Source organism: Eschrichtius robustus, chromosome 11 (genome assembly GCF_028021215.1).
Source record: "Eschrichtius robustus isolate mEscRob2 chromosome 11, mEscRob2.pri, whole genome shotgun sequence".
Lineage (NCBI taxonomy): Eukaryota > Metazoa > Chordata > Mammalia > Artiodactyla > Eschrichtiidae > Eschrichtius > Eschrichtius robustus.
The window spans coordinates 42,852,475-42,862,074 of NC_090834.1; the positions used below are offsets into that span (position 1 = coordinate 42,852,475).

General features: G+C 37.7%; 1 pseudogene; it reads left to right on the forward strand.

The window, feature by feature from the left end:
- The first annotated feature begins 4,516 nt into the window (after positions 1-4,516).
- On the forward strand, positions 4,517-7,047 carry LOC137772182 (cardiolipin synthase (CMP-forming) pseudogene; annotated as a pseudogene).
- The last annotated feature ends 2,553 nt before the right edge of the window (positions 7,048-9,600 follow it).

Genomic DNA, 9,600 nt, shown 5'->3' on the forward strand with positions numbered 1-9,600 from the left:
TTCTAGGATGCAAGGATGGTTCAATATTCACAAATCAATCAATGTGATACACTACATTAGCAAAAGGAATAATAAAAATCACATGATCATCTCAACAGATGCAGAAAAAGCCTTTGATAAAATTCAGTATCCATCCATGATAAAAAAAAACCCTCTCAACAAAGTGGATATATAAACAACATATTCCTACTGTATAGCACAGGGAACTATATTTAATATCTTTTAGTAATCTATAATGAAAAAGTATATGAAAAGTATATATATGTATGTGTGTGTGTGTATATATATATATATATAACTGAATCACTTTGCTGTACAACAGAAGCTAACACAACATTGTAAATCAACTATACTTCAATTAAAAAAAAAGAAAAAGAAAAAAGTGGGTACAGAGGGAACATTTCTCAACACAATAAAGGCCATTTATGACAAACCCACAACTAACAGCTTTTTACTCTCTGGTGAAAATTTGAAATTTTTCCTCTAAAATCAGGAACAAGACAAGGATGCCCACTCTCACCATTTCTATTTAACATAGTATTGGAAGTCCTAGCCGCAGCAATCAGACAAGAAAAAGAAATAAAAGACTTCCAAATTGGAAGGGAAAAAGTAAAATTGTCACTATTTGCAGATGACATGATACTATATATAGAAAACCTTAACATCTCCACCAAAAAAACCATTAGAACTAATAGATGAATTCAGCAAAGTTGCCGGAAACAAGATTAATATCTGTTGCTTTTCTGTACACTAATAATGAACTATCAGAAAGAAAAAGCAAGAAAACAATCCCAGTTAAAATCACATCGAAAAGAATAAAATACCTAGGAATAAACTTAACCAAGGAGGTGAAAGAACTATACTCTGAAAACTATAAAACATTGATGAAGGAATTTGAAATGATGCAAAGAAATGGAAAGATATACTGTGTTCTTGAATAGGAAGAATCAACATTATTAAAATAGTCATACTACTCAGAGCAATCTACAGATTTAATGCAATCTCTATCAAAATTCTCCTGACATTTTCCACAGAACTAGAACAAATAATCCTAAAATTTATGTGGAAACACAAAGATCCAGAACAGACAAACCAATCATGAGAAAAAAGAGCAAAGCTAGAGTTATCACCCTCCCTGAATTCAGACTATACTACAAAGGAACAATAATCCAAACAGCATGGTACTGGCACAAAAACAGACACATAGATCAATGGAACAGAATAGAAAGCCCAGAAATAAACCCACATGTGTATGCTTAATTAATCTACAACAAAGGAGGCAAGAATATACAATGGAGCAAAAGACAGTCTCTTCAATAAGTGGTTCTGGGGAAACTGGACCGCTACATATAAAAGAATGAGATTAGAACATTTCCTCACACCATATACAAACATAAAATTAAAATGGATTAAAGACCTAAATGTAAGACCTGAAACCATAAGTCCTAGAAGAGAACATAGGCAGAACATCCTTTGACATAAATCATAGCAATAGTTTTTTAGATCTGTCTCCTAAGGCAAAAGAGATAAAAGCAAAAATAAACAAATGGGACTTAATTAAACTTAAAAGTTCTTGTACAGCAAATGAAACCATTGACAAAAACGAAAACAACCAACTGAATAAAACAAAACATTTGTAAGTGATATTATCAAAAAGGGGTTAATATCCAAAATATATAAACAGCTCATACAACTCAATATAAAAAAAACCTTATTAAAAAATGGTCAGAAGACCTGAATAGACTTTTTTTTCAAAGAAGATATACAGATGGCAAACAGGCACATGGAAGATACTCAACATTGCTAATCATCAGAGAAATTCAAATCAAAATCACAATGAGATTCATCTCATACCTGTCAGAATGGCTATCAACAAGAAGTCTACAAATCACAAATATTGGTGAGGATGTGGAAAAAAGGGAACCCTCATACACTGTTGGTGGGAATGTAAATTGGTGCAGACACTATGGAAAACAGTATGGAGGTTCCTTAAAAAACTAAAAATAGAACTACCATATGATCCAGCAATCCACTCCTGGGTATAAATCCAGAAAAAATGAAAACACTAATTTGAAAAAGATACTTGCACCCCAGTGTTCATAGCAGCGTTATTTACAATAGCCAAGATGTGGAAGCAACCTAACTGTCTATCAACAAGTAAATGGATAAAGAAGACATGGTTTAAAAAAAAAAAAGCTGAAAAAAAGAGACATGGTATATATATATATATACACAATGGAATACTACTGAGCTATAAAAAAGAATGAAATTTTGCTAATTGTAACAACATGGATGGACTTGGAGGGTGTTATGTTTAGTGAAATAAGTCAGACAGAGAAAGATATATACTGTATGATATCACTTATATGTGTAATCTAAAAAAATAAAACAAACTAGTGAATATAACAAAAAAGAAACAGACTCAAAGATACAGAGAACAAACCAGTGATTACCACTAGGGAGGGGGGTGGGCAAGCTAGAGGTAGGGGATTAAGAGGTACGAACTACTATATACAAAATAAATGAGCTACAAGGATATATTGTACAGCAACAGGGAATATAGCCAATATTTTATAATAACTACAAGTGGAATATAACCATTAAAATTGTGGATCACTACATTGTACACCTAAAGCTTACATAATACTGTAAATCAACTATACCTTAATAAAAAAAAAAGAAAGTTAATGAACACTTGTTAGAAAAAGGTGTTAAATCTAGCATAATAATACATTTCTGGTGACATTGGTTCAACCCTTTTGGAAGAAAATATGAAAATATATAGCAGAGCCATTTTTAAAAAAATTATACCCTATGAGACAGTAACCTCTGTTTTTTATATTATAAGAAAATAATCCATTTTATTAATGGAAAACCACAGAATCCACTTTGTCTAGTTTAGGCAGGAAGGGAATTTATTAAAGGATATCGGGAAACTTACAGGATCTCTGGAATGCAAGACAGAGAAGAGGCTTGGGAGCTATATATCCAGGGATAAGGGCCAACCACATCGTGGGGGCACCAGAAGCTACTCTAGAAGCACCACCACTTGGTCAGGATAGACCCTATGTCTCCAGACAGCTCATGTCCTGGACATCCAGCACTGAGCTATTGCCTCCAGGTTCCAGAAGCCTCTGCCCCCAAGCTTGCTAGTGGGTAGACACTACACTACCCACTCACATTGTTCCCTTCCAAACTGGAGTCTCTTACAGATGTATATGTGGCAGGGCCCAGGTCTCTCAAGCAGCAGGGATACTGGGAGAATGAGTTTTAGCATCTACTTTGAGGAAGTGTTTCTCAATATGTGCGAAACTCTTCAAATACTGGGGTAAGGCAAGCATGGTCAAAAGATATTGGGCAGCTACATACAAGAAAAAGGTTCAAGACAGTCCAAAAGGAGATAGTAATATGTACAATTATGGTCAATACAGCAGAACTTGTCATAACCAAAAATTAGAAATAATTTAGTAAAGGGAGGACTTTTATAATTCAATAATTTCATAGAATATTATTTAATCATAAAAGGTTATAAACATACAAACTCACAGAGACACAAAGTATAATAGTATTTACTAGGGGCTGGGGGAAAGGGGTTAGGTGGAGCTAGTGTTTCAGAGGTTACAGAGTTTCAGTTTGAGATGATGAAAAAGTTCTGGAAATGGATAATGGTGATGGTTGCACAACAATGAGAGTGTACTCACCACTGAATTGTACATTTAAAAATATTAAAATAGTAAGTTTTGTGTTATGTATATTTCACCACAACAAAAAGGTTTTTAAAAAGAGCTATAAAGAATGATGAAAAATAGTTCTGATATAAAGGATAATGGAAAATTGTATCCATACTATCATTAAAAGAATGTAAAATTTATACAAGTGAAAAGGAGTAAAAGGATCAAGGATAATTAAATTATAATATTTTAGGACTGTGGGATTATATGTGAATATCTTTTTCTTTTATTTGTAATTTTAATAATGTTAATATAGTATTTTTGATGTCATTTGAAATAAAAAATTAGGTAGTGATTGCCTACTCTCCCCCTTTCTCAAATCTTGAGTTTGAATAAAGAAAGCTGTACAGAAAAACCAAAAAGTGAGCTAGTCTCATCAATCAAATGATGAGCTCACAATCAAAATTTTAAAACACATAAGGAAAAAATTCACCATGTGCACAAGTCAACAGACACAGTAAATAGCAGGATTAGAGCCCTAAAAACTTGAGATAGTATAATGTAATTCTAAAAAATATGACATAAGCATATTTAAATTAGTTAATGAAGGAATAAATTCTAAGAGTGTCGCTATGAAAAACAATGGTAGATTTTTAAAAATAGAATTTCTAGAAATAAAAAATACAGTCATCATAATTACAAGTAGTGGATGAGTAAAATAGATTAGACACCTGAAGAGATTAATAGATCTATTAATAGATTATTAGACATCTGAAGAGAGAATAAAGCACCTGAATGACAAATTTTTAAAAATTAACTGGGAGGGACTCCCTTGGGGGGAAAAGATGGTCATCATTGCTGAGGGCCCAGGCAGTGACGGGGCTGGGAAAGCACCATCAAGCCTGTGTGAAAATCTACGGACAATTCTAGATATTTTGTCAGTGAGAATTGGCTTGCCTCCAGTTTGGGGTTATTTGATTATCAGAGAAGATTTTAATATTGCACTAGGAGTTTTTGCTTTAGCTGGTCTAACTGATTGGTTGGACAGATTTATTGCTCGAAATTTGGACCATCAAAAAGCAGCTCTGGTACAGTAATCAAGACAGTATGGTACTGGCACAAAAACAGAAATATACATCAATGGAACGTGATAGAAGGCCCAGAGATAAACCCACGCACATATGGTCACCTTATTTTTGATAAAGGAGGCAAGAATATACAATGGAGAAAAGACAGCCTCTTCAATAAGTGGTGCTGGGAAAACTGGACAGCTACATGTACAAGAATGAAATTAGAACACTCCCTAACACCATACACCAAAATAAACTCAAAATGGATTAAAGACCTAAATGTAAGGCCAGACACTATAAAACTCTTAGAGGAAAACATAGGCAGAACACTCTATGACATAAATCACAGCAAGATCCTGTTTGACCCACCTCCTACAGAAATGAAAATAAAAACAAAAATTAAAAAATGGGACCTAATGAAACTTCAAAGCTTTTGCACAGCGAAAGAAAACATAAACAAGATGAAAAGACAACCCTCAGAATGGGAGAAAATATTTGCAAATGAAGCAACTGATAGAGGATTAATCTCCAAAATTTACAAGCAGCTCAATATCAAAAAAACAAACAGCCCAATCCAAAAATGGGCAGAAGACCTAAATAGATATTTCTCCAGAGAAGATATACAGATTGCCAACAAACACATGAAAGGATGCTCAACATCACTAATCATTAGAGACATGCAAATCAAAACTACAGTGAGGGATTGACATGTATACAGTGATGTGTATAAAATTGATGACTGATTAAAAAAAAAAAAACTACAGTGAGGTATCACCTTACACCAGTCAGAATGGCCATCATCAAAATATCTACAAACAATAAATGCTGGAGAGGGTGTGGAGAAAAGGGAACCCTCTTGCACTGTTGGTGGGAATGTAAATTGATAAAGCCACTATGGAGAACAGTATGGAGGTTCCTTAAAAAACTAAAAATAGGGGCTTCCCTGGTGGCGCAGTGGTTGAGAATCTGGCTGCCAATGCAGGGGACACGGGTTCGAGCCCTGGTCTGGGAAGATCCCACATGCCGCGGAGCAACTAGGCCCGTGAGCCACAACTACTGAGCCTGCACGTCTGGAGCCTGTGCTCCGCAACAAGAGAGGCCACGATAGTCAGAGGCCCACGCACCGCGATGAAGAGTGGCCCCCGCTTGCCACAACTAGAGAAAGCCCTAGCACAGAAACGAAGACCCAACATAGCAATCAATCAATCAATAAAATTTTTTTAAAAAACTAAAAATAGAACTACCATATGACCCAGCAATCCCACTACTGGGCATATACCCTGAGAAAACCATAATTCAAAAAGAGTCATGTACCACAATGTTCTTTGCAGCTCTATTTACAATAGCCAGGACATGGAAGCAACGTAAGTGTCCATCGACAGATGAATGGATAAAGAAGATGTGGCACATATATACAATGGAATATTACTCAGCCATAAAAAGAAATGAAATTGAGTCATTTGTAGTGAGGTGGATGGACTTAGATACTGTCATACAGAGTGAAGTAAGTCAGAAAGAGATAAACAAATACTGTATGCTAACACATATATATGGAATCTAAAAAAAAAATATGGTAATGAAGAACCTAGGGGCAGGACAGGAATAAAGACACAGACCTACTAGAGAATGGACTTGAGGACACAGGGAGGGGGAAGGGTAAGCTGGGATGAAGTGAGAGAGTGGCATGGACATATATACACTACCAAATGTAAAATAGATAGCTAGTGGGAAGCAGCCACATGGCACAGGGAGCTCAGCTCAGTGCTTTGTGACCACCTAGAGGGGTGGAATAGGGAGGGTGGAGAGAAACGCAAGACGGAAGAGATATGGGGATATATGTATATGTATAGCTGATTCACTTTGTTGTAAAGCAGAAACTAACACACCATTGTAAAGCAATTATACTCCAATAAAGATGTTAAAAAAAAATCAGCTCTGGGATGTGTTGTTGGTCCACTTGCTGATAAAATACCTATCAGTACCTCATATGTTAGCTTGACCTATGCAGATATTATTCCAGTTTCACTTACTTACATGATAATGTCAAAAGGTGTAATGTTGATTGCTATCATTTTGATGTCAAATATTGAACTGTTCCAGCACTGAGAATGCTTGCTAAATATTTCAATCCTTGCTGTGCCACTGCTAAATTAAAACCAATATTCATCAGCAAGGTAAACACAGCAGGCCAGTTCATCTTGGTGGCAGCTTATTTTGCAGCTCTGGTTTTGAATTACAGTTGATCCCTTAACACACAGGCATTAGGGGCACTAACCCTCCTTGTAGTCAAAAACTTGGGAATATAAAATGATGAGGCTGCTGCAGAAACAGTTTGATGGTTCCTGAAAAATTTAAACATAGAATTACCCTATGATCTGGCAATTCCAGTTCTAGGTATACACCCAAGAGAATTAAAAGCAAGGACTCAGATACTTATATACCAATGTTTATAGAAACATTGTTTCACAATAGCCAAAAGATGGAACAGCCCAAATGTTCATCAACAGATGAATGGATAAACAAAAGGTGGTATACACATGCAATGGAATATTATTTGGACTTAAAAAGGAATGAAATTCTGATACATGCTACAACATTGGTGAACCTGGAAAACTACACTAAGTAAAATAAGCCAGACACATAAAACAAATATTCTATGACTCAACTTACATAAAGTACCTAGAATAGGCAAATTCATAGAGACAGGAAGTACTATAGTAGATGTTACTAGAGGATCTTGGGGGCGGTGAGGAGTTATTTTACAAGGGGTACAGTTTCTATTTGGAATGATGAAAAAGTTCTGGAAATGCATAGTGGTGATGGTGGCACAACATTGTGAATGTACTTAATACCACTGAACTGTATACTTGAAAATGGCTAAACGAGTAAATTTTATGTATTTTATTACAATAAAAAATACAGGACCACCAAATTACATTTGAAATTCACATAAGCTATGAATAACTTTTTAGCCTAAGTATGTCCCTTGCAATATTTGGGACATATTTATAAAAGAAAAATTAATGTGTTGTTTTCCTGACATTCAAATATAACGGGGCATCCTGTATTTCATCTGGCAACCCTGACAAGAGATGCTCAGAGTCTTCATTAGGGTAGGGACAAAGCAACGAAGATGATTCAAGAGATGTTTTAGGATTAAAACTGACAGACTTGGTGACCAAATGGAATAAGCATGCGCTGAAGAGGGAAGAAGTGTGAATAGCACTGAGGCTTCTGTTCTATAACACAGAGGAGCCATTCATGTTGGTAAAGAGCCAACACCACCCTTCAGTTCATTCATTTGTCCAACTAACCTGTATGCTTTGCCAACACTGTGGTAAGGGCTGTCCAGACCTCAGTGACTAAACAAGCAGCTTACAGTCCAGAGGGGCCTCTGGGCAAGTAAGGAGACAGTGACAATAGGTTATGAGGAGTCCCGTGATGGGGGCAGTATCTGCTGCAGATCGGGGGGGGGATGGGGGTGTCTGTGGCCAAGGTCATGGGATCAGATGGCAGCGCACTGGAATCTGGAACGGGGAAGCAGCAGCAGGAGTGCCTGGAAGGAAACTGAGGACAGTCTTGGCCTCCTGGACTGTCACGTGGAGTGGCCCAGCAGACCATGAGGAATCTTCCTTCCTTCTTGCCTTCCAAAGATCGGTGTCCTTCTAAGGAGGAACTTCACAGCTCCCAAGCCCAGTAGAACCTGTTGCCAGCAAGTTCAGATATAATCTTGCAAACTGGAATGAATACCGTCTCCCCTGCTGCCTTCCTGGAACAACGATTTGAAAGTAAAATATAAAATAGATTGTTAGGGGGACTTCCCTGGTGGCGGAGTGGTTAAGAATCCACCTGCCAATGCAGGGGACAAGGGTTCGAGCCCCGGTCCGGGAAGATACCACATGCTGCGGAGCAACAAAGCCCGTGCGCCACAACTACTGAGCCTATGCTCTAGAGTCCGCGAGCCACAACTACTGAGCCCGTGCACCACAATTGCTGAAGCCCACGCACCTAGAGCCCGTGCTCCATGACAAGAGAAGCCCACGCACCACAACGAAGAGCAGCCCCCACTCTCCACAACTAGAGAAAGCCTGCGCGCAGCAATGAAGACCCAAGGCAGCCAATAAATAAATAAATAAATAAAAAGGGAGTAACTTAAAAGATATATATATATATTGTTAGGACCCTTGCCAACCACAGGTTTCCAAATGCCCAACGAGCAGCAGCCAGAGGGGCCTGGGAAATGGGCAGCTTCTAAATCGGGTCCGTGCCTTGGCTTTTCTTCCTAGCTGGAGCGGCCTAAACTGGCCCCCCTGCTGCCTCATATACCCTGTGCACTCATAATTATTACTTCACTAGACACATTGTAGCACCACTAAAATTACATATGCAAAAAAGCTCCATTAAAGGACTGGGGCTGGTTTAGGAGGAATGAGTCTTCAAGATTAAAGAAAACCCGTTTCTTCAATCTTGGCATTTCTTGGGAAATTCCCTGAGGCTGCTCAGCAGAAAATTAAATTGCCCTGCTAGCCAGCTGGATTCTTTGTAACTTTCTGAGCCTAGAGACCCAGTCTCTTCTCATCTCTCTGCGGATCTTTCCACCGGGTATGCAGGCTGAATTTCCTGTCAAGTTTGGTGGAGATTTAGAGATGTCTGGGTGGTGAATCAGCCAAAATCCTGGGGTTGGGTAAGGTGACCTGAATATACGCTGCCCCTTGATTTCAATCCAGTGGAGTATAATCTTACCGTATTTGGTGGGCAGGGGAGATATGGAGACAGACCCTGAGAAAAGCAAGATGGATGAGCAAAAGGGGCTACAGACAGGGGACTTTTAGGGCAGTGAAACTATTCTATATGACATT